This window comes from Euprymna scolopes, chromosome 8 (genome assembly GCF_053919585.1).
Source record: "Euprymna scolopes isolate OS-2025 chromosome 8, ASM5391958v1, whole genome shotgun sequence".
Classification (NCBI taxonomy): Eukaryota; Metazoa; Mollusca; class Cephalopoda; order Sepiida; family Sepiolidae; genus Euprymna; species Euprymna scolopes.
The window spans coordinates 92,822,652-92,847,994 of NC_136489.1; the positions used below are offsets into that span (position 1 = coordinate 92,822,652).

At 34.3% G+C, this 25,343-nt stretch overlaps 1 protein-coding gene across 9 annotated transcripts in view; it reads right to left on the reverse strand.

The window, feature by feature from the left end:
- The window catches only part of LOC145283636 (F-box/LRR-repeat protein 12-like), a 738,609-nt gene that overhangs the window by 21,600 nt on the left and 691,666 nt on the right, over window positions 1–25,343 (reverse strand). The window lies entirely within an intron of this gene.

Below are 25,343 nucleotides of genomic sequence, written 5' to 3' on the forward strand. Positions count from 1 at the left end.
ACATATTCCATGCCCATGGCGATCTTGGGGGTCAGATTTAGATGTTAAGTTAGAGTATCCTTTAATTATGAACTCATCTAAGGAAGTGGTCGTCCCTATGCCAGTTTTGCTTAGGAAGAGTATGTCCAGTTTCATCTGTAATTGGGTTTCAACCTCTGGAAGGTTGGAACGTAGACCCTTGATGTTGGAGAAGGAGACATGGTAGTACGGGTCTACGTTGTAGAATAGAGTTCTAGGTTTATAGGCGTTTTTATTCTGGAGATATTTCATGTTGAGGTTTTGGGATTTGTGGAACAGGTCGACAGACTTGGTTAGAGCAGGACAGAGAGGGAAAGTAAGAGAGAAAAAGACAGGATTTTTTTTTGTAGCACATAATAAGGTAAAGCCGTAACAATTACCTACTAGTATGGCAGTATGGCATCGAGAGGCCCCACCAGAAACTACTGTATGCTCCAGAATCCATTCACCAAATGGCAATACAGCAGCCCCAGTACTTTGCACCTGCTGATAGGATAGCCTCCTTTGTGGCTAATCCAAGGTTCGGGTCCCTGACTATCAGGTGGGTAATGTCAGCCCAGATGAAACGTTTACCTCCAGCACCCTTACTAGTGACATGGCCACAAGGATAGACATAGAAACAGAAAATTTTCATCTCAGGCTACTGTTCACGAAGTACTGCCGACCTGGAAAGCAGCTTTTTCTTCACCCTTTTTCAAAAAAATCACTCATTGGAAATGAAGACTGAGAGACAAATAAGGAGAAGCGAGAGTTACTGGAGCTGCCGATAACATATCCACAGTGCATTATCTACTCTCCATAAGACCTTGAATTAATGGAGTGAGAGTGGCAACATTGTTTCGACGTTATGATCGTCTTCAAGTCCACTGTAAACAAGTTCTTGTTGAGCTGTCCCCTTAAATAATCAAATTATACCCAATTTTCATCACTAACAATTACTACATTGTTGTACCCGTAACTACTGTCCACACTTTAACCTTTATCCTTGTGTAACCTTTGGGCCTTGATAAGTGGTGACTCTGTTCTAAAAAAAAAAGTATGTTCTCTGATTAACCTTTCCCGACTTTACATGCAACTGCTGTCTGCGTCAAGGTTAAATACCTGCAATCTTGCAAGGTAGTAATGAATAGCTGAGACAAACGAAGAGGACCATGCAGACCAGTGAATCAAGAGGTATGAGCCGCGTCCGGTCTATGCAGAAATCTCATTTGCCTAACAACAACAGTAATAACTAAAAAAAAAACTTATTTATAATTTCACTTTCGCTTTAGAGTTTAATCGCTAGGACACCATTTCATTTCAAATCCATACTCATTACGTGGCAAAAGGGGGCGTCAATAGAACATGAAGGATAAAATGTGTGATTTTTTTCCCGTTAATTAACAACAACAACAACAACAACAACAACAACAACAACAACAACAACAAAAATCAGGAAAAAAGCAAGAACGCAATTCTTAAAGAATCTGACAACTTTGGTAATAAGATTTTCTAAAAAAAAAAGAAGAAAAGCTTTTCATGTTGATAGAGGTAGCCATTTTTTTTTAATTTCCTAAATGATGAAGGATAAATGGTGGAGGAAAGCAAAGGGATCCCGCTGGTCATGTGAGTTTCTAAATAAATAAATAAACAAACAAAACAAAACAAAACAAATGATCGATTTTTTTGTTTTTTTTGTTTTGTTTTGTTTGTTTGTTTTTTTTTTTTTGCAAACAGGGAAATTTTCTCTTTCTGTTAGAAAATCCATGCAATAAATTCTGCAAATACGTTTTTTTTTTTTTAATCTTATCGGCATGCAAATGTGTTGATTTGTAGCAAGAGAAAAAAGAATCAGAAATTTAAGAGTCAGAGTGAGGAATACCACATGCATCCAGTAATTGTGGGTATTTTCAAAGAAAGAAAAGTCGAAAAAGGAAATAGAATCCTTTTCAATTTAAGTGTTTAATGATGTAAGAAAGAAATTATGTAATAGATGTCTTTATCTCTCTTGCCTTCTCTTCGGTTATTTATATGGACGCTTGCTACTATTAGGCCAACCATTAAACATATAAATGTAAAACCTCATGAGGATGCTGCTGACCTAAACAGATCGTTCTAACTGTTATATTATGCGGCTCTAAAAAGGGGTCTGTTGTGCAATGTGTATGTGAATATATTCCATAACAACGTACATGTTTAATAGTGGATTTTATATTTTATCTGCATATTCATGTACGTGTAAATGCGTGTATATATACGTCGTATCATTTAGTTGATCGTCTAGTGTGTATATTTTAACATTTATGCAATAGTTCTAACAGGGGGCGATTGACGCAGACGTATCGAAACAGTTGTAGACAAACAGTTCTTTTAAACAGAACACATACCTGAATTGTTGTAGACAAACAGTTCTTTTTAACAGAACACATACCTGAATTGTTGTAGACAAACAGTTCTTTTTAACAGAACACATACCTGAATTGTTGTAAACAAGCAGTTCTTTTAAACAGAACACATACCTGAATTGTTGTAGACAAACAGTTCTTTTTAACAGAACACATACCTGAATTGTTGTAGACAAACAGTTCTTTTTAACAGAACACATACCTGAATTGTTGTAGACAAACAGTTCTTTTTAACAGAACACATACCTGAATTGTTGTAAACAAACAGTTCTTTTTAACAAAACATACCTGAATTATTTACAAACATTTATTTTCATAATCCAGCCGGCATCTTCAGAGATTACACGTTTTTACACCTTGGCTGCCTGAAATGATGCCACCCCCTGCGCCATGGAGAGACCAACTCCCCGTTTTGAATCGTCCGTTCTCTCTGATGTCCAGCTAACGACTGCCTAGAATCTCCCCCAAATCTACATTGCATCACGTATCTCATTATGTGTTTCATTACGTTTCTCAGGCTAACAGCTGATGTAACCCCAATTTAGTTATTTGTTTATGCAAACCAAAACTCATGTTTACATCTATTTTCACATTCCTTTTGCGATATTATTATGTGTACGGATAATTTGATACAAGAAACTGACGACTGATTGCGAATTTAATATTCCCTTGAGACTTCTTCCAAAGGAGAAAGCCGCTTCAACCCACCTAGGATAAGCACCACTGCATATATATATATATATATATATATATATATATATATATATATATATATATATATATATATATACTAGCAGGTGTTTGGATGTGTATGGTGAGCAAAAATAAAAAAAGTGGTAATAGAAAGGCAGGCTCGAACCCGTACCGCAAAGGAGGAAAAGAATGGGGTAAAATCTAACGTTTAAGCTGTTACGACCACCGCCAAACCGGAAGCGACATTTTTTTAAAATTAAGGCTAAAGGAGAGGATAACTTTAAAAAATATAACTTTAAAAAAAAGTGACCCCCCCTGTAGAAAAGTGCCTAGTTGAAGGGGAAGATATTAATGTTTTTAGCCAATTTTTCGATATTTGTCGTATGAAAGGTCGAACTTTAAAACGATACTTATCTTGGTAAAACCCGTCGCCTCTATTGAAAGTTTAAGGCAGATATCCAAACAGATATATATAGATACATTTATATATTGGTAACTAACTTCTGCACCGATTTATATATTGGTAACTAACTTTTGCACCGATTTTCCTGGCTAAAACTTAAATATAAAGTTTCGCAAGTGTTTGAATACTCTAGATATTAAGTTTCATGTCTGTAGACCAAACACTGACACTGGTATGTAACATTTTTTTAAGCAAATATATATATGCATTCATATATATATATATATATATATATATATATATATATATATATATATATATATATATAAAGAGGTTTGTGTTTACTATAACCCTTTTATGCAAATATTGCGCAAGTATAAATCATGTAGAATATCTTCATGAATAAAATTGATGTTTAAAAGAATATGCAAATTACCTAGATATTTTATAGATGAATGGAATTCCACGACCCATATATAACAACGTTGTATTTTCTTTTTAAATAAATAGTGTTACATAAATCTTATAATAACAATTCCACTTTTTTGAAATCCGATTATTAATAATATAATATTGCTCTTATAATGGCTTGTGCTGAAAGGTTCCTGCTTTGGCAAAGTGGACTAACATTACGTCGGAAATTGGCGATAATCAAGAAATTTGTTAATGGAGAAAAAGTTGGTTTCATAATGAATCTTGATGATTTGGAGGAATGGATTAATGCAGAAGTTAATGAGATGTTGCAGTCTATAATAATAGAGGAAAGTGTTTAAGACGAATATGTAAGAGGCAGGCAAAAGTTGAAAAGAAAATTGCAGAAATGGTCCAATTTTTGTAATGTATAGTGAATGCAAAAGAATGCACAGTCACACATTTAATCATATAAAATTGTTTTGCAAAGATAAATGAATGAATAAATAAAAATGAAATAAAAAAAAATAAGAGAAACGTGTAGCAGACGAAATTGCAACAAATATAAGCAGGAGCGAATTCTCGCGATTGGAGATTTTTAATCCACTTCTTTCCTGGCTTGCCCAATCAGAAGCCAGCTCTCAGTCACGTGATCGAGTTCATAAAAAATTAAACCGGTAACACACACTCTCTCTTTCTCTCTTTTCTCACAGATCTGACAATAACTTTCACATGTCTCTCCCAACTTATCTCTTTACTACTCAACAAAACTTACCCGGACTTTGGGCCTGGGGCTCGACTAAGATCGAATACAAACAAGCCAACATGGTTTCCCCACACACGGACTTCCATGCGGTACATACACGAACTTTCTTTCTCATGCTATAGGACTGTATCTAATCATTCGTAACGCACGTTTCTACTACAAACATACATGAACTTTTCTTTCTTTCAGTAAAAGACAATATTTTCTGCAACACAGAATTGAATCAAGAATTATATTCAAAGTAAATGTTACTGGCTTGCGAATTTTTGTATCTTAATTTAAGTTTTTTACCTCAGCAGAAGAAATTTCGGTACTTGTACAGTTTAATCAAGACATTAAAATAATGAAAATATCGAAAAAAAAAAAAAAAAGAAGTTATATTGTACGTATCTGTTATGGAATGAAGTTCCCCGAAAAAAAAAAATTCTCTTAATTTGATCAAGTAGTTTTTTTTTCTTTTTTTTTTTTTTTTTACAGCGAAAAGCAATACCGAGCAAAAGGTAGTCATGTTTCGATTTTTAGGAAGAAAAGCTCGTATTTAAGATGGGGAGTGAATGTCGGCGCTTTAAACTGAATTATCTCCCCGTGGCGTGTTCTAAAAATTCAAACATGGCTACCTTCAGCGTGCTGTCATAAAAACGGGGGTTTCCGCGATAAATAAATAAATAAATAAATAAATAAATAAAAAATAAATAAATAAATAAAAATAAATAAATAAAACTACTCGATCAAGTTAAGCGAAAATTTTTTTCTGATATCTTCAGTTCAAAACAGATACGTCCAATATAACTTCTTTTCTTTCTTTCTTTTTTTTTTTTTTCGATATTTTCATTTTTTAATGTCTTAAACTCTACAAATGATGCAATTCTCTATCTATATAAGAGCCAGGTACGTCCAAGGATGGAATACTGTTGCCACATCTGGGCAGAAGCTGCTAGAAAGAACTTGTCCTGCCTTGATAGAGTTCAAAATAGACTTCATAGCCTCGTAGGAGATGTCCTTTTCTCTTCCCTGCAACCTCTATCTCAAAGAAGAGATGTTGCGAGCTTGTCTCTGATGAATCGTTATTTTCATCGAAAGTGTTCGACTGAGCTTCAGTCTATGCCCCCCCCCTCGCCAAACTTTCACAAGAAACACTCGTCTAGCTGAAAACACTATCAATAATTCCCCCCATTCTTTATCTGTGCCTAAACCTAAACGTAGATTCCATGAACAAAGCTTCTTTCTTAGAACTGCACGCCTATGGAATTGTCTTTCGTTTTCCTGCTTTCCGGCTGAGTACAATATGATTGTCTTCAAGTCTAACGTAAATAAGTTCTTGATGAGCCGTTCCATATAAGTTAACAAATTTACCGCATTTTCATTACTAATGATTTCTATATTTTCCAATTTCTACTGTACACTCTTTAACCTTTATCCTTGAGTGGCCTCTTGGCCTTGATAATGTGTTGATGCCTGTGTAAAAAAAAAAAAAATAAAAAAAATACCGAAATGGTACAATACTAAATGCGTTCTTCATAAGACTGATTTTGATATCGATAGTTCGAAGAGTTATCTTCTTATTTTGAAAACATGGTCGATCAAAATTTTACGTCTCGCTTCCTCATAAAAATTTTCATGCACTTATTGATCCGTGCTGAAATAATAACGTTATTATTTAAAAATCCATTCTTAATATGGGGAGGGGAGGGTGTTTTATACCTATTCTGTACTTTAACCTTACAATTGAATAAAAAAAACATATAAAACTTTAATTGGTGCTAATGCAGAGAGTGATCCGCGCTATTTTTTAAATCGTATTTCCACGCTTAATTAAAGTTTTATGATATGTTTTTTTTTATTCAATTATAAGGTTAAAGTACAGAATAGGTACAAAACACTCTCCCCTCCACATGTTAAGAATAACGTTTTAAATAATAACGTTATTATTTCAGCACGGATCACTCTCTGCATGAGTACCCTTTAATTAAACTTGGAAATACGATTTAAAAAATAGCGCGGATCAGTAAGTGCATTAGCACCAAATTTTATTTTCTTAGTTACTCTCGGAGAAACGGTGCACACACGCATTTTTTTTTTTAACGACCGGTCTCTGGGGCAGTGGGGCACACATGCATAAAAATTTTCATTGGTTCATTTACTCAACTAATTGGATTAATACAATTTTTTTTTTTTATCAATTTTGTTCATTGAGTATTTGCACAACTTTAATTGTAATAAAAACATTTAAAAATGGTTTAGTTACTTTTATTTAAGCATACACACTACAAATATCTTTATGATGAAATAAACCAAGGTAAGTAAATAAATAAGTTAAAAACGTTGATGCTGCGTTAAAAAAAAAAAAAGTTTAAATAAACCATGTGCATGCGTAGTCTTTGCAGGGATCAAACTTGCGTGTGTGTACGGTCTCATTTTATTCGGGAGTACCAAAATCTGCTTGATCAATTTACGCAATATCAATATATATATATTTATTTATTTATTTATTATTTTAAAACAGTAATCTACGTACACGCGTGTTTCAAGGTTTTTACCTCTCATCAGCGTAGTTTAACTGTTTCTAGGGATCGTACCTCAGACCATGTTTACCACAGTCCGGTGCCTTAACCGTTAGGCCATAATCCCTAGATTAATTATACTGTTTATTTTATCGCTTATAAATTTAGATTTTGTTATTGTTGTTATTTTTCAAGCGATACATACGGTTAATATTGGCGCCGCTTCGGAGCTCATTTTTTTATTTACTTAGAAAGTCGCCCTTTTTAATTTGGACGCATATAGCATTTTATATATATATACTTCATTTACTCACATAAAATTAATATACAGTAGGTATAAATTATATTAGTATAAATTTATGCGTAAACTTCAAGTATTTACTTCAAAAGTGCTCAATACGTAGGTAGAACTAGTTAGTAAGTTATAAAATATATATGGCGATTAAACGACCCAAAAGTGGGTTTCGATGTACTGCATTACCTTGGATTTATTTTATGTAATGTACGTTTTGTTGCAATTTAAAAACATTATCTTTCATCTAGCAATTAATGATATAGATATAAAACTTTCAATGATTTTTTTTCAAAAAGTGCAACAGAATGTACATTACATAAAATAAATCCAAGGTAATTTTTTGATTCAATTTAAATTAAATTTTTATACCTTACTTTGTAAAATTTATAAAAGTGCACTTTTAAGATAAATAAATTTCAAATTGAATCTTGTACCTTTATTTTTAAAGCCTATAGTAAAAACATTTTGTTTAACAATTTTCATGCCTTGGATGAAATGCTTTTCTAACTAACTAACTAACTAACTAACTAACTAACAAACACACACACACACACACACACACACACACACACACACACACACACGCACACACATAAGGATTGAGTCGTTTTATATATATAAGGATTGAGTGGTTGTATATATAGAAAGGATTTGGTGGTTTTTACACACACACACACACACACAATACACACACACATATATATAAAGGATTAGGTGGTTTTATATATATATATATGTATATATATATATATATTGAAAGGATTGAGTGGTTTTATATATATATATATATATATATATAACCACTCAATCCTTTCTATATGTATATATAAAACCACTCAATCCTTACTATATATAAAACCACTCAAAACTTATATATATATATATATATATATATATATATATATATATATATATATATATATATATATATATATATATATGTCCGTGATCTCCTAACTAGCATTGACAAACCTTATAACAGGTGGTAAAAAAGTGTGAAAATTTTTTTTGACAATTTAATTTTTTACGTTTCTCAGCTGCTAACAAGACACACAAAAGGCAGTGTAAATTTGCCAAGATAAAAATATAAGTGTATATTTTAAAAATGTTTTAAAAGATAGTCAAAATATGTTTCATGAATTGAAAATAAATTATGAGTTTGTTTTACAATACACATCGGTACGAAAAAGTGGTCAAAAACAAATATATAATAAATATATGTTATCAAAGGCAAGATAAGTCTCTCTTCTAACCTTCTTAATAAGTTTTTAGTGATTTTACTCACTTTAAAATGTTTAATTTAATTTTGTGTCGAGCGTTAGCTGAGAATAAGAAAAAATGATCGTTATTTGTAACAAGTGGTGGCCATTTTTCCTTATTCTCATCTAACGCTCGACACGATTTCTTTTTCTGGTCAAATAGACATTGGAAAACTTGTTGGTGACATGAACAACGCAAAGTATTTTGGTATACTTTTTGATAGCACACAGGACTTTTCGCATGCACATCAAATGTCAACAGTAATCAAATATGTACATAATAGCGATGGTGACGTTGAAATGCGGCAGTCATTCTTGGATTTTTTACATTTGAAAGATAAAACAGCTACTGCATTGGCTTATGACATCGTCGAGAAATTAGAAAACAAAGAACTAGATATTAAGCTCTGTTGCGGTCAAAGCTACGACAAAGCTGCAGGCATGGTCGGAATCTACAGTGGTGTGCAAAAAAGATCAAAGAGATTAATTCAAGGGTTGTTTTTGTACCTTGTTCTAATCATTTTTTGAACCTTTGTTGTACATTTTTTCGCGCTGTGGACCCATCGCTGGGATGTGTTAGTAAAGTATACAGTTCTTACAGTGAAAAGATTGTGCACAACTCGCTGGAGTGCACATGCTGATGCAGTGAAGCCGATGTTACAGACGTTTAACCAGTTTTGTGAAAGCTATTGACACTCTGTGATCTTGAAGAAAGCGACGAGACAAGAGGTGCTGCGTACAATCTGTTACCAGCTATATGCGAATTTTCTTTCATTGCTTCTGGAGTGATGTTTTGCAAGAAGTAAACGTAGCTCAGAAGTACATGCAAACATCAGGTATTGCCCTGGACATGGTTGCTATAAAACTAAAGGCTCTCAAAGTCTTTTTCGCAGAGCAGTGTACGAATGTTGTTGACAATGCTGTCCAGCAAGCACTTGCAACATGTAAAGAACTTGCTATCTCTATAGAGAGGAGAATCAAAAGAAAGAAAGAACAGAATGCCAAGAAAGGAGGCAAAAGCCGCTGGGTTGTCATTGCAGCAGGAGACTAAGAAAGCAATGTTAGAGTGTCTGGACCGTTTCCATATCGTTGGATACCAGATTACAGGCAGTGAATGACATTTTGTTGACTTTTTCTGCCAACAGTCAGATCATATTATTTGTCTCAGCGAGGAAGAAATACACTTGTCTGTTGCCAAGCTCACAGCTGTGTATGATAAGCTATCTGAAAAAGACCTTTGTCTAGAAATTTCACGTTTAAGATGACACCTACAAACAGCCGAAATAAACTTGAAGGAAGCCAAGCACTGGACTGTACTGCAATTCCTACAATTTATCATCAAGTGGGACTTTGTTGAGGTTGAGTCATTGTCATATCTTACACTGACTCTAAAATTCCTTCTGATAATGTGTTCCTGTGGCATCGTATGAAAGAAGTTTCTCCAAAATAAAACTTATAAAAAATTATCTCCGGTCAACCATGAGCCAGTCGAGACCGTCGGATCTGGCTGTTCTGTCCGCTGAAAACGAGCTTGCAAGACAAATAGATTTTGACAATGTCATTGACTAGTTTGTAACAAGGAAAACAAGAAAACATTCATTCTTGGGCTATAATATCGAAGATACATCCTTTGTGAATTGCTGTTTTGTATTTAAATGTTCTGAATGTGAACATTTGCTTTTAAAGATCAAAGTACGATAGGGTGTAGCATTTTATGTAATGTTACGATATTTAATAAAAATATTTATTGGGATTTGTTTTGCCCCCGCTTTGTAACACTATTTATTTTTTGTTTTTGTTTCATATAAATACAACTACAAACCAGAATGAAAAATGAAAGAAACGAAAATTTCTTTTTCTTCTGCGCATGTCTATTTCAAATTTGATATGATGAAACAAAACTGTTAAAATAGCATAAAAGTTTTTTAGGTACTTATGCAGTTTTGTGACCGCGATGTTTTCCGAACTTTCACGAGCGTTTCTGAGCAGATATCGCAATGCAGAAAGGCGATGAAGACCAAAAACCCAAATAACTCAAAATAGTTGCTAATATATCTTAAAGAGAAAATAATTGAAACACCACTGGTAATGTTAAACTTGTATTTTAACAAGAAAAAAAAAAAACGAAGTAAAACAAGATATGAAAAAAAAAAAAAAAAAATATAGATGTCTTTTTATGAAACTTTTTAATTAACATTTATTTATTTATTTATTGTTTGGGGGGGGGCATTGTTTTTTTTTTGTTTTTTTTTTTTGGTAGGGGAACAGTAACACTGTTATGAATTTTTTCTTGTTAGTTATTAATTTTTTTCCAATGGTTAGTGGTCATGTTTATATATATTTAAAAACAAAATTTTTTTTTAATGTAGCGCTAGCGGGTAGAGTGGTTGGCAATTTTTTCTTTTTGCAGCAAGAACAGACGATAACCGCGAAGGTAGAGAAGAGGGCGTAGAGAAAGTGGAAGGAAGCTGAGGATAATATTGAGCTACCTGCTTCATTATGCAAGCGAAAGGATTTTTGAATTTCTGCCTCCACATGAACTCTGTCAGGTAGCTTTCTAAAAGTTCCCTATTAGTCTCAGATTCGATTTTGTTTCTTTGGTTTGCTTCCCTCTACATTTTCTCGACGTGATTCGTTGTCGTGTGTTTAGTAAGGTCAACAAAGTTTATAGATTTATTATCTTAATTATCTGGAAACTTTGTCAAAAAAAACTTTATTAAAGTGTGAACTTGGACAAAAAGATAATTGAATAAAAAAAATTAATTGAAATTTTTTATTGTCTGCTAACTTGAATTCGATTCGGTAAGCGGCTCGGCATATCCCGGTTCTTCTCGGTATCTGTCGTGAAACGGTCATGAAGGTTCGGAAAAATCACGGTAACACAACTGCATAAGTACCGTTTTTTTCTTCTTGTGTAGATTTAAATGTAAAACAAAAAGATCGTTTACTCACAGTTTCTTATGTTCTATTCTTTTTTAAATGTCTTATTTCTTCTTTTCTTCATAATTTTGTTTTTCCACCCATTCATTCATTTATTATCATCACTTGATCCTCTTCTATCTTATTTTATTTTATTCACTTCGTTTCGTGAGTTGACGTTACGTGTCTTTGTTTTCAAACCATCTTTTCCGGTTTTACTCACTAACTGATTTTTATTTTTTATTTTTCAGCGTCTCTATTCGACTGCGTTTCTAACGCCCCCGTTTCTTCATAACAACAACAACAACAACAACAACAACAACAATTAATTAGTTTATTTATTCATCCATTTACTGAGTGACTCGTCATAAGTATACACTGGCTTTGTTTTACAATTTGTCATTGTTCTGAGGGAAATAACTCTTTTACTAAGAGATGCGTTCATTTTTTTTTCATCTCATAATTTAGGACGCTAATAATGCTGTCAGTAAGTTTTCATGAGCGGTTTACAAAAACATACTTTTATGGTTTTCGTTCATTTATTTTTTTTTTGGAAGGGAGGTATTCAATTATAGAACTTGTATAACTTTTTAACCGGTGCTTCTGCAGTTTAATTAACCGTTTTTCATAAGTAACGCACCGACATTAACCGAGCAGAAGAACTGTTAAATATTTCACAAACATTCTGTTTACATTGAGGGGGGGTGTTGTGGCGGCCACCCCCATTCAGCATAGGGTGAAGTAGGGGGTCAGTGGGGTGACATTTGAGCGGACCGCTCTGGGGTCACGTTTACTCTATCTACACCACTGGTCCTATGTGCAGTCTCGGCAGATATTTTGTATGTTGATCATGGTACATCTTCTGATTTTCTTGCATCCGATACAGTCGTGTCATTATCTTTTCCTTGTTAGTGTTTTGATCAGTGCATTTGACTGGGATGTTCTCAGCTAGTTTCCTTTGATATATAGAAGTTCACCTGGTGATAGAATGGTATGATCTTGAGGAGTCGAGCGCAGGCACAATAATACCATATCCAAGTCACGGCCACTTGAAGCAGCTTTTTTGAATGCAGATTTCACTGTCTGGACCACAAAACCATTTGACTGCGGAAACTTGGGTGAAGACGTGTAATGTTCAAAGCCCCATTCTTTTGCAAATTGATTGAAATAGATAGAGCTGATGCCACTTATCACTCTCTCTGGAATCCCTTTGATAACTTTGTGACTTCTTTAACAATCTCACAAATGGGAACTTGGAATAATAGACTTGGAATAAGACCTTCAATGTGAAATAAGTCAGTGGTCACTATCTGCCATGGCCTCACTGGAATATCATGAGGCATTAGGTGTTCAATACTTTGTGCTTTTTAATGCTGCTGGCATATGGTACATTGTTGTACTATGTTATCTATGCCCTTTTTAATGTTGTGCCAAAAAACACAACTTTTTGCTCAGAGTTTACATTTCTCCATTCCTTGGAGTCCATAATGTATTTTTTGTAGTACCTCTTGTTGCATTGATTCGGGTATTATTATCTCGTTTGATTTTAATAATATTCCATTTTCAATAGACAGTTCATCCCGATAGGGCTAAAAAGGTATCGTATTTTGTACACTTCTCTGAGTATGTCAGACCAACCTCTTAGAATAATGTCCCTCAATTCACATAGTGTGATATCCTCATTTGTTGCTTGGTGTAACTGAGATAGCTTTTATGTTGAAAATTGATGTAACTGAGATAGCTTTTATGTTGAAAATTGATGTAACTGAGATAGCTTTTATGTTGAAAATTGATGTAACTGAGATAGCTTTTATGTTGAAAATTGAACAAAATCCACCCTCAGGTCCAAGCTTCTTTAGCTTTTTTATTTTGTAGCCTTGAGAATCCATCCACCCATGTTATATATTTTCCAGGGTGATCTATGATCGTCATATGTAATAACATGCATTGGAGGCGAGATGGAGCTGCAACCAAATTTTTTAAGTTGATCATCTCCAGAGGCTGATGATCACTTTCCACCTGAAACGCACTTCCATGTGCAGAATTGTTCACAGCTAAAATCAACTGCAAGGAGCTCCCACTCTGTTGGCATAGCGTTGTTCAGTCTCTGTTAAAGATTTGGATGCAAATGCTATAGGTTTTCCTTCTTAAAGGAGAGTGGCGCCAAGTCCTCTACTTGATGCATCAACTTGGATGACAGTTTGTTTGCAGGGTTAAAGTATGACAGCAACATATTCTTGCAAATTAGATTCTTGATTTGCTGGAGGGATCTCTGGTGATTTTCTGTCCACTAATATTCCACTTTTTTGGGGGGGGTTTTCAATGGTGCTGTGAGATCTGACAGGTGTAGAATGAAAGGTTCCATGTACTTAATGATTCCCAAAACCCTCTGCACGTCGGTGGTGTTCAATGGATTAATTAACATTTTTATTTCTGTTACCTTGCTGGGATCAGGATGTATACCATTTTGATCGTAGATTTCACCAAAAAATTGAATCTGTTTCTCATTGATTGCACACATTTCTCGGTTGAAGCAAAGTCCTTCATTCAGTGCAATCCTCATTAAACTGTGAAGGTTCTTGTCATGCTCTTCTTGGGTTCCCCCCAAAACAATGACATCATCGATCAGCCCTAAAGTGTCAGGGAACTTCTCCAGCATCATGTCCATCTTCTGGGTAAACACATTCTGAGATATCACCAGACCAAAAGGCATCCGTTGGAAAGAGGATTTTCCAAATAAGGAGTTGAAGGTAGTCAACAGTTGTGAGACTGCATCGAGTTTGATGCACCAATAACCATTTTTGGCATCCAATTTAGAAAAAATATTTGGCACCAGAGAGTTTATGTGCAAGTTTTTCCATTGTAGGGGTTTTGTAATAGCATCTCATGATGGCCTTGTTTAAATCTTTCGGATCTAAACACAGGCGGAGTTTTCCATTGCCTTTACACACATTCCGTAGGCTCAGTTACTCTTCGTATAACACCTTGTTTTACTATATTCTCCAACTTAGTCTGGATTTCTTCCCTCATATATATGGGACATTTTCTTTGTACATGTATAACAGTGATTGTCTGGTTTCAGGTCAATATGATATTCACTCCCAAAATTACTGATATTGTCAAAATAGTTTGAGTACATATTTACCAGATCCTGTGTTAATCTTATTGAAACTGGGGCTTCTTGGATTGCACAATGTAGAGTTATCAATTTAAGGTCTCTAATCAAAGGTAGTCCTATGACTGTTATCATAACAAAGAACTTGAGTGACGTTTCTAAATTTTTGAGATATTGGTTATTTGTATTATTTGGATTCATCGGACTACTGTTCTCATCTTGAGCGTGATTTTCAAAACGTTTCGGTCGACTTAGCCTCCGACTTTCTTCAGATGTACCTTGTGAAACTCTGGAATGTTTTTGTCAGACTCGAGAATTTGGACGGAATTTCGAGCAGAATCCTTTATTTACTTCATGGGGGTAGCATGCTCTTGTTCCATCAGCCATTTAAGAATACTTTGAGGAAATGGCATTAGGATCAACACTACTAAAGCCAACAATGTGTTTGCGAAATGTAGATGACACATTCATACTCTGGCCCTGTCAGGAAGATATTCAAATATTACTCGATCTGTCCAACTATACAGTTCAGGATGGAAAAAGAACATAACAAATCATCGTTCCTAAATGTGCTGATAACTCGCACTGGTCAGAGGTTTATGTCATCTGTATACCGAAAACCAACTTTCACTGGACAGTACCTAAACTTCAACTCCCACTATCCATATAATGTAAAGAAAGGAATCGTCCATTGCCTACAACACCAGCAAAATCAATATGTAGTAACAGCAGTGCATATCAAGAGGAGACGGACACTTTAAGAGAAACTTTCCACCAACTATCCAGAGGCATGACATCAGCTCCAAGAAATCTGGACCAGACACAAAAAGACACCACTCAGAAACTCACCACAGTTTGTATACCATATATGAAGGGCTTGTCTGAAAAACTTCAATGAATATGTAATCCATATGACGTCAGGACAGTACTCAAGAGTGATTCAACTCTTCAGAAATAACTTCTGAGAGTCAAGCCCCCTACAGAAAATCATGACTAAGATCTGTGTGTATGAAATCCCATGTAAATGTGGAAAACTTTACAAAGGTGAGACGTGTCGTCAACTAAAAGTACAGCTAGAAGAACATTGAAAAGTTGTAGTACGTGGAGAGATTGAAAAATCAGGTATAGCTGACCATATCTGGTAGGAAAAGGGACGAAATAAAAATTATAGACAGCGAAAAACTGAAGAGTAAGAAGACTCAAAAAAGCAGCACATATGTTGGGGAATAACCAATAACTAAGTAGACGTAGTATAGGATTTAATGATATGGGAACCATTAATTATAAACAATAGATAATATATACAAGTAATAAGTATAAACATTAATATATAATATAGATTTATTTTAATATATAGTAATAATTAGTGATATTTACAAATATAAATAAAATAGGTTTAAGGCTCCTACAATTCGTACCAGAATTATCCACAAGGACCTGTGGTGCAGTGGTAAGAGTACTTGAAAAAATCAATTGTAAAAAGTGTTATTCTCCTGAAGGTTGAAGGTTCAATCCTCAGTGTGGGTGAATTACTTAGGATCTCTATCTAGTCATGGCTGACGGGACAAGAGTATGCTACCCCCATGAAGTAAATAAAGGGTTCCGCTCAAAATTCCATCCAAATTCTCGCGTTCGACAAGATATGCCTGAAGAAGGTCGGAGGTTAGATCGACCGAAACGTCACACTCAAGATGAGGACAGTAGTCTGCTGAATCCAAAAAATATGAAGAACTTGAGTGTCTTCCATTTTCCTTTCTGTGAATAAGGTATTTTTATGGATCTGTGCTATGTAATATTAGAACCATTATATGCTGTTAAAACAATTGCTTCATCCTTTGTTGCACCGGGCTGTCTTGCTGGACTTATCAGGTGTGGGAACATCTTCTGGAAGATGTATAACGGAAGTGTATTGGCTTCGGCTCCTGTGCCAACTTTAGCTTTCAGAAGGTTGAGAAGTTTGATTATAAGGTTAGTGAAAATCTCTGTCCGACGATCATTTGGTTTTTGGATAGAGTCGAAGGACATTTGTTCAAACTTGTTAAATATCTCTTCATTGTCGCTCTGAGAGGCATTTGTAGAATGTACATGGTTGTTGTGTTTCTGATGCTTGTACTGATTCTTTTATATTTCTCGGTGTGCTGGTTTATTATTTGCTTCCTTTCATATTGTTAGTGTTGACACATGCCTTGCTGCTTTCTCATTTTTGTTGGTGCAGACTTTGGCCTAATGATTTTTCCGTCCACAAGTTGAACATATGGTACCCCTTGCTGGATATTTTCAACTTGGATGGGAGCCTCTGCATCGTTTACAATGCTTGTATTTCGCTGCATCTATCTCTTGCTCTTTTCCTTCATCTAGTTCAGCTAGTTGTGGCAATGGAAGTTTCATGTGTCCTGCCATAGTGTATAGCTTCCTGCAGTCGTTCCTGTTTCCTGGATATCTTGGAATTTGCACTTTAATCTCTGTAATTTACATCTGGTTAGAAAGTCATCAAAATTCACTGATTCCCATTGTTTATATTGACACAGATAAAAATGAGTAACGTAGAAATTCAATTGTGATTGCAATTTTTCTTAGAATTTTCGCTAAATGATCTCTGGATTACTTCTATCTGCTTCATTTTCAAATGTCCAGGTGTTGTATCTTTTAAGACCTTCTTCTCCCAGCAGTAACAGAATATGGTCAAGCTGTTTTTCTAAGAGAATATTTTGGACTAAGAAACAAAGGTCCCAACGCTGCTTAAAAAATCTGAATTCAGTTAGGTCTACAGATGTCCAATACATAAAGGGTTCGTTCGTAGCCATCAGTTTAGTTCCAGACGATATTATATTAACAGGGTTTTTAAAAATTTTATTTAAGTGTGAAGGAACAAACATACGTGTATATTTGTTTTCTGTAGAAAATTATCCGCATGTGAATATATATATATATATATATATATATATATATATATATATATATATATATATATATATATATATTATCCACGGCGTCAGTTTTTTATCTTCTGACAATAGTTTTACATTTGAAAGATATGTATGATGAAAACAATGTTTACTTACAGTTTGTAATATAGCGTCGTGTGTATTATTTCCCCACGTATTATGTTGCGTGCTGTTTTAGTGTGTATTTTGAAATGTCGTCCTTATATATTTTACCCATACCATTTGTTTAGTTTTAGTTCAGAAAGGTAGAAACAAAGGAAACCACCGCTACCACCATGAAATATTCTTTTCATTGTTAAGAAGGAAGAAAAACTAGACACTGATATAGTCAAGGAGTTGTGATATAACCTCCATTTTTATTTTTAGTAAAACCGCTCGCCGGAAAGGGTTGTATATCATAAACTATGTTGATTAGAGAGGTTTTAGGGGAGGTAACTGTTACATATTATCACAAACACCTTATTTTTCTCTATACCATCGATCTGGCACTGTCTCCTCCCGAGAAAATACCGGTTAAGGACAACTAATGAGGAGGAAAATCTCATGTCCTTCATCTTTTTGGAAATTTAGAAATGGCTACCTTCATCAGAACAATCCAAATGTAGAAAATCTTATTAGGATAAAGTTGGCAACAAATTCTTCTTTTGTCAGTTTCTTCTAATCGCGTTTTTTTTTTCTTCCTGTCTCTTTTCATGTCCTAATTCATCCAATCAAATTGCGTTAAATAACCCACTCGCTTTTTTCTCTCCCTTTTCTCATTCACAACCATTGGGAAGCCATTTTGTGATTCGAGATTCATTAGATTTTGTGCCAGTCAAATCGAAATGTTTGCATCTTCTTTTCGTTCTTTATTATCTACTGATATCAAGTTCGTCTCAAGTGGATAATTGAGTTTTCTCTCTTTGTGAGGCAACACGAAGAAGACTTGGATGGAACTTGGCACTTTTGGTAGCCATTAAACTGTAAAAATTACACGCAATACAAGAAACGGGTGTCATTCATGTGTGTCGTCTCAAATTGTGACAAGACATTTTCATTGAGTTCGTTTAACAAGTTACAGCCATTTGCTGTTCAAATCAACCCATACGAATATCTTAACATAAAATTTTGAATAGAATAAATATGATTATTTCTTTAAGTCCAGTCAAAAATATTTAGGTAATAGTGTACCTTGTCGAACTCGGGAATCCTTTTGTTGAACTCAGGAATCCTTTTGTTGAACTCAGGAATCCTTTTGTCGAACTCAGGAATCCTTTTGTCGAACTCAGGGAATCCTTTTGTCGAACTCTGGGAATTCTTTTGTCGAACTCGGGGAATCCTTTTGTCGAACTCTGGGAATCCTTTTGTCGAACTCTGGAAATCCTTTTGTCGAACTCGGGGAATCTTTTTTGTTGAACTCTGGGAATCCTTTTGTTGAACTCAGGAATCCTTTTGTTGAACTCAGGAATCCTTTTGTCGAACTCAGGAATCCTTTTGTCGAATTCAGGAATCCTTTTGTCGAATTCGGGGAATCCTTTTGTCGAACTCTGGGAATCCTTTTGTCGAACTCGGAGAATCCTTTTGTCGAACTCTGGGAATCTTTTTTGTCGAACTCGGGGAATCTTTCTGTCGAACTTGAGAATCTGTATGGAATTTCCAACGGAACCGTTTATGTAATCCAAGGCATGTAATGGTATGCTCTTGTTTCATTATCCATGACTGGATAGAAGTCTAAGTAATTCACAACTTCCAAAAGAGTGCAACTTTGACTGAATTTTACCAAATACTTCCTCCACTATGCCACAGGTCTCGTTCCATAAGCCATGACCGTGTAGAAGTCTTAAGTAACACGTTTAATAACACTCGAGATGAGAACAGAATAATAAAGGAAAGAATATACAAATCATTAATCCTCATCTAAAGCATTAAGAAATGTGTATACACCCTCCATAAAAAATGATTCACTGATGTTGTCACTAATATTCATATTCATATAAGAATAACACCCAAATCAGTGAAGTTATAAAAAAGGGAGAAATACGAAAGCGAGAAAGAAAACTGAAAAGTTAAAAAAAAAAAAAGGAAAAAAAAAAACTTAAATCGGTATAGAAAACAAAGCAAAAACAAAGAAAGAAAATTATAAAAAATAGATTTGATTAATTCTCCTAGATACTTGAAATGAATTCATCCAGCAATTTTCACTCTCCAGCGTTTGTGTGACGGGATGGGTATATACATATATATAGAGAGATGTAGTTTGATGAAACGTTGTGTGATATATATATATATATATATATATATATATATATATATATATATATATAAAGAAGCATAAGAAGGCAATCACAATGCAATAAATGGAAATATGTTGGTGTTGAGAAAGGGAAAACAAAACCAAATGGTTTTCTATAAATTTATTTATTTTTCCTTTTTCAATAGTAAATATTACTAGATTAGTCAAAGCTTCTATACAGAGATCATATGTGTGTGACCGTGTTCCATGATATATTTCGAGAATAAACTTCTTTATCAAAGGGTAATTATTTCAAATCTCTTGAAATCTATGTGAACCGATAGTACTGTTTTGTTTCATTTCTTTTTTTGTTTTCGACAAAGAACAGAAGACTGCTCGAAATATCAAAATAAAATATAAATTAAAAAACAACATTGATATAGTTTCAAAGCAATTGATTTATATATTTTATTCTGAGAAAAATGTCGACAAAACAAATTAGGCACAAGGTCAATCAAAAAATGAGGGAGTCTATGGTCATCTTTGTCACTGTACTTTTGTTAACTATGCTAATCTTAGCTTGAGTTCTCAATCACCATAATACCTTGTAGTTTCAAAGATATTTATATTTATAGGAAAATGTTTCACAAACGAGAATTTTCCACTGCTTCTTTGTAGACAATCTTTAAAACTGATTGCTCAAAATTTAGGGCAAATTAGAAGTTTAGTTTTTGGTCTCAGTATTCACCATGAACAAACAGCTAACTTTTTCGAGATGGACAGATTAATTCAGAGAAAACTGAAAATCGACTTGCCCCACTTTCCAACCATAACGACGACACTAACACCTACAGAGTTAACATTTTTATATATGTAATAATGAATCATCACTAATCAAGGACAAAAGCCACTCAAGGATAAGGGTTAATGAAATTGTCAGTTGAATGATGAAACAGTACTATGGGACAATTAAAAACGATGGACAAAATTGGATTAACAGAATGGGTCAACAAGTATTTGTTGATGTTGAACTTGAAAACGACCATGACACAATCTGCAGTCTCACGGTAATGTGTTTCAAAGATTTTGGAAAGAAATTCTGTTCAGTTTTAGGCACACAGATAAAGAAAGGAAATATTTTTGCAGTGGTGGCAGCTAGGCAATTTATTGCTGTGAATGTTTTTATTGTGGCCTTTCAGTATGTGCGATACACGTTTGGGTAATGTTCGAATAAATTCTAAAGTGTTGTGAAGTGTAATTCATGAAACCTTGTTACCAATGTTGTGCCAATATGTCTTGAATTCCTTATCGCTAGTGTTATGGCAGTGTAAGTCTCGAATTTCTCGTTGCCAGTGTTGTGGCAATGTAAGTTTCAAATCCATTGTTGTCAGTGTTGTGGCAATGTAAAGTTTTGAATCCCTTGTTGCCAGTGTTGCGGCAATATAAGTCTCAAATCCCTCGCCGCCAGTGTTATGGCAATGTAAGTCTCAAATCCCTCGTCGCCAGTGTTATGGTCTTGGTAATAATAAAGACACAGTGGTATGATTAACAAAATGTGTATTAACAAAGTACATTACAGAAGTACACGTCATAATCCTGGAGCCATGACTGCTATGAATAACCACCTCGATGTTTAGACTAGCATAGTCTTTTCTGTGATAAAGAGATTTTAAAGAGGAGTAATAATCCCCACTAGACTGCAAAGTCGATTTTATACTCTGTCAAAGCAAAAAAGATTGCTATGAACGGTATTCCAACATTACTTTTCAATGTTGCAAAACAATATGTTATGATCTTCACTTCGTTTCCATGTCAAATTATGGTGATGGGAAGTTATAGATATTTAATAGATTTTAAAATAACATGCAAAAACAACAACAACAAAAAAATGAGGTTTCATGATATTTTTATTGACTTCTTTATTTAAGGAAGAAACCATTTTCTTGAGATTGAAAAACTGGTTTTCAGTTTGAAAGCTGTTGGCTGTGTGACCATAGCAACCAGGCTGAATTCTATCCATCCAATTATTTCTTAGTATTTTGTAATGATTCGGCACACACACGCATACACACAGTTGACCACCGCACAGAGATGCAGATATAGAAAGAGGTAAGGGACACACACATCGATCTTCGGACATTGAATAAGGACAAGATACATATGTATGCATGCACAATTATATATATACACATATGCACACTTTCTCTCTCTTTATATATATATATATATATATATATATATATATGTATGTATGTATTGATATGTATGCACAATTTAATTTTCAAAACAGGAAAATATTCAGAGAAATTGATATGAAAACAAACATATACTAAAAGAGAGAAAAGAAGAGCCACGCAAACAGATAATGAGAATTACACACTCATACTCATACACATATGCGCACTCTTTCTTTCTCTTTTTTCAATATATATATATATATATATATATATATATATATATATATATATATATACTAGCAGGCTACCCGGTGTTGCCTGGTCGTAAAATATGCATAAATATTATGTTTTAATTCATGCGTCTTTCTTATTTATTATTATAGAGACAATTCTAATTCTATCCAATACATTATAATGGTTTTAAAAGTTATAAAATAATATGACGTGAGCACCATCGGCTAGAATCGTAACTAGAACGTTTAGTACTCTAGCCTAAGTCGTTATTTATCTCTCCAGCATCGTTACCATCTGATGAATACGACAGGTTAAAATTAAATGACCTTGAGCCACGAATGTTTAATTTTGTGCATATGCAAAAGTAACAGCAGGAATAATGTTTTATCCAACATACACAACCAAGAGGAGTTTGGTAGAGACTTTTTGCGCACACATTTCAAGGTCACTTTTATATATATACTAGCAGAGTGACCCAACGTTGCTTGGGATTGAATGGTGATCAACGAATGTTTCACACTCCCATATTTTATTGTCATCGAAATCAATGAAATAGCCTATTTTTCAGGCAAATCGATTAATTGCCTACTCTAATTGAGGACCCATCATCATTGGAGTGACTAAGTTCACAATATATTGTCGTCTATATCGCACTGTAGATAACCTACTGTTGATTTTATGAAATTATTTTTATATATAATAGCTTGCTTTAAAGTTTAAAATGCAAAAGTCAAGTATCATGCTCCGGTTGTGCTCTAGATAGAAACATTCATTTCGAACACGCCTCTGTCATATCAAAGAACCTACTGTTGATTTTATAAGCCTGGCATTACTGGTTGTACAGTGATAATGGCTTGAATTTAAGTTTAAAATGAAAAAGTCAACTGTTATTGTGAAATTGTTTTAAACAGAAACATTGATTTCAAACGCGCCTCTGTCATATCAAAGAACCTACCGTTGATTTTATATATTGGGCCTTTCAGTTTGTGTGGTAATAAAACTTCTTAAATGCGCATGTGATGTCAGGCAGTGTAAGATTTTAACTTTGGTCAAAATCACCTGTTTCTTCTTGCATCAGATTATTTTGACTATTGATACTTATCGAAGACATTCCGACACAAAACCTAAGAGAACCTACATTTGTTGTCGTTATTGAGCCTTGATCTCATCATCCTTTTCTGATCATAGTGGAGCGATCCTCTTTTCAGTCTACAGAACCTTCTTTATTCCTTGAATAGTTTATTCAGAAAATATTTGGCACATTGTTGATTAGTAGAAGGTCTTGGTATATTTCTGGTGACTCTTTTGAGATATTTTTCTTGACAGGTTTGTTGTTTCTATTTTATTTGTGAGACAGTCTTGCCCAAAGTGTGTGGATGGTTGTTTACCATCATAGGTTTGTATTCAGTGTTGGTTTAATTTTCCATTTAAGCAGTTATCAATGGCCCTTCTACAGGGGTTATTGGGCAGCTATTTTTTAAATTCTAACTCAAAGATGAGACACTAAGTTTGTTTTGAACCAAACTTATTCAAGTATGTAGAAGTCTTAACTTTGGTAACATTTATTTGATTTGTTTTTTTTATATGTTTTTCATTTATTTTTATGTTTGTTCTGTTAATTACATTAAAAATGCCCCAATCTCATTTTCTTTTGGTGTGCGTGTATAAGTTTAAATGTAGATATACTTTCATTTTTAATTAAGAAAATATTCAGAATGTTTTCTCTTTATGTATTTTATTCAAGATTTTGATAAACTCATCGTGAGATTTTCATGTGTAGCTTTCACTTGAGTCCAAAGTACCATAAAACTTTAATTATTTCAGAATAAGCCAATGACAGATGCCACCAATGTGCAATTGGCGCCAATGAAATTGAAAAACTCAGTCCAGGGCATTTAAAATCTTTTAATAATCAAGTGAAGTCAGATGGGGGTTTATAGATATTTAGAGAATAAGTTTACAAAGAGATTTTTTTTTCATAGGCATCACCACTTATCAAGGCCAAGAGGTCACTCGAGGATAAGGGTTAAAGAGTGTACAGTAGAAAATTGGACAATATAGTAATCGTTAGTAATGGAAATTCGGTAAGTTTGTTAACAAATGGGACGGCTCATCAAGAACTTGTTTACGTTAGACTTGAAGACAACCATATTGTAGTCAGCTAGAAAGCAGGAAAACGGAAGACAATTCCACAGGCATGCAGTTCTAAGAAAGAAGCTTTGTTCATGGAATCTACATTTAGGTTTAGGCACAGATAACGAGTGGGGTAATTATTGATAGTGTTTTCAGCTAGACGAGTGTTTCTTGTGAAAGTTTGGTGAGGAGGGAACATAGACTGAAGCTCAGTCGAACATTTTCCATGAAAATAACGATACAGCAGAGACAAACTCGCAACAGCTCTTCTGTGAGATAGATGTTGCAGGGAAGAGAAAAGGATATCTCCTACAAGACTACAAAGTTTATTTTGAACTCTATCAAGGCAGGACAAGTCCTGTCTAGCAGCTCCTGCCCAGATGTGGCAACAGTACTCCATCCTTGGACGTACCTGGCTCTTATATAGATAGAGAATTGCATCAGCAGTGAGATATCTACTGGACCGATAGAAGGATCCCACCATTTTTCCAGCAGCCTTGTCAACAGATTTGATGTACGTGTTCCATTTAAGATCAGGAGTAAAGGTCAAGCCCAGAAGCTTGTCAAAACTTGAGGCCTCCTCAAGACGAGAGCCATTCATTTCAATTGATGCCAAATGGGGATCAGAACGTTGATGATGTAAAGAGAGAAGCTTGGTTTTAGATGCATTAAAAGTAACCAGCCACTCCTTTCCCCATTGTACCACGTGCTCAAGATCAGAGGAGAGAGAATCGGAAAGATTAAGGCAAGTCATCTCTCAATAAATGACCGATAAATAAAATCAATTAAACTTTGTGAATCAATGTTAAATCTGTAAATGGGATTTATAACCCATTCTGTGTCCCTTAGTCTTATGTTGTAAATGAAAAACTTCTAAT